Source organism: Chrysochloris asiatica, unplaced genomic scaffold (genome assembly GCF_000296735.1).
Source record: "Chrysochloris asiatica unplaced genomic scaffold, ChrAsi1.0 scaffold00335, whole genome shotgun sequence".
NCBI classification, from domain to species: domain Eukaryota; kingdom Metazoa; phylum Chordata; class Mammalia; order Afrosoricida; family Chrysochloridae; genus Chrysochloris; species Chrysochloris asiatica.
This window is the reverse complement of record NW_006408853.1, coordinates 874731-875920: the sequence shown is the minus strand read 5'-3', so window position 1 is coordinate 875920 and position 1190 is coordinate 874731.

Below are 1190 nucleotides of genomic sequence, written 5' to 3'. Positions count from 1 at the left end.
AGTGTATTGAATGCTGTAGGGCTTAGCTCGCAGCTTCATTGCTGTTTTTCCCTCACTTCCTCTTATCGGTGATGAACGTGGTCACCAATCAGAGTGTGTATTCCCATTGAGTCTTAGTCTTGGAAGGTGGTTTGCTCTGAGGGGACCTGGCCACTTGCCTTGGTGTCTCCTGGGTGAGCGACTTGCTTATTCTTGTAGTAATCAGTCGGTCCATATGCTAACTTTTAAATGGTTTAACATTGACCATTTCTTTTGGGCACAGTGCCTCTGTGTATACCATCCATCTTCTTTTAATGCTAGTTTCATCACTATATATTTGTCCCAGGAGTTCTTCAATATTACAAGTCAAAGTTTGAATTTTTTTCTTCAGTTCTTTTAGCTTGAGAAATGCTGAGTGTGTTGTTCCCAAATGGTTTTCTAACTCCAGATCTTTGCACATTTCATTATAATACTTCACTTTGCCTTCTCAAGCTGCCTTTTGAAATTTTCTGTTCATCTCTTTTTCGTCAACCATTTCTTCCATTCACTTTAGTATCTCTACTTGGGAAAGCAAGTTTCAGAGTCTGTTCTGATATTCATTTTTTGTTTGTTTGTTTGTTTCTGATATTCATTTTTGTGTTTTCTTTTTTTTTTTTTTCCTGTCTTTTTAATTACCTTTTGATTTCTCTCTGTATGATGTTCTTGATATCACTTCACAGCAATTCTGGTCTTCAGCCAGTTATTAGTGTCAAATGTGTCAAATTTGTTGTTGAGATGGTCTCTAAATTTAGATGGGATATGTTCAAGGCCATGTTTTGTTTTCATGAACTTGAATATGAGCAATTGATGGTCTGTTCCACAGTGTATACCTGGCATAGTGTTGGCTGATGATACAGAGCTTTTCTACTGATTTTTCCTATAGATGTAATCAATTTGATGCTGGTGTAATCCATCTGGAGAGATCAATGTGTGTAATCCATCTGTAGAGATCAATAACTACCTTTTATGCTCTTGAAAAAAGATATTTGTAATGAATAAATCACTGGTCTTGCAAAATTTTATCATGTTTTCTCCAACATCATTTCTATCACCAATGTCATATTTTCCAATTACTGACCCTTGGTCTCTGTTTCCAACCTTTACAGTCCATCAATCACCAGTGATTATCAATACATCTTGATTGCGTGTTTGATCAATTTCAGACTGAAGAA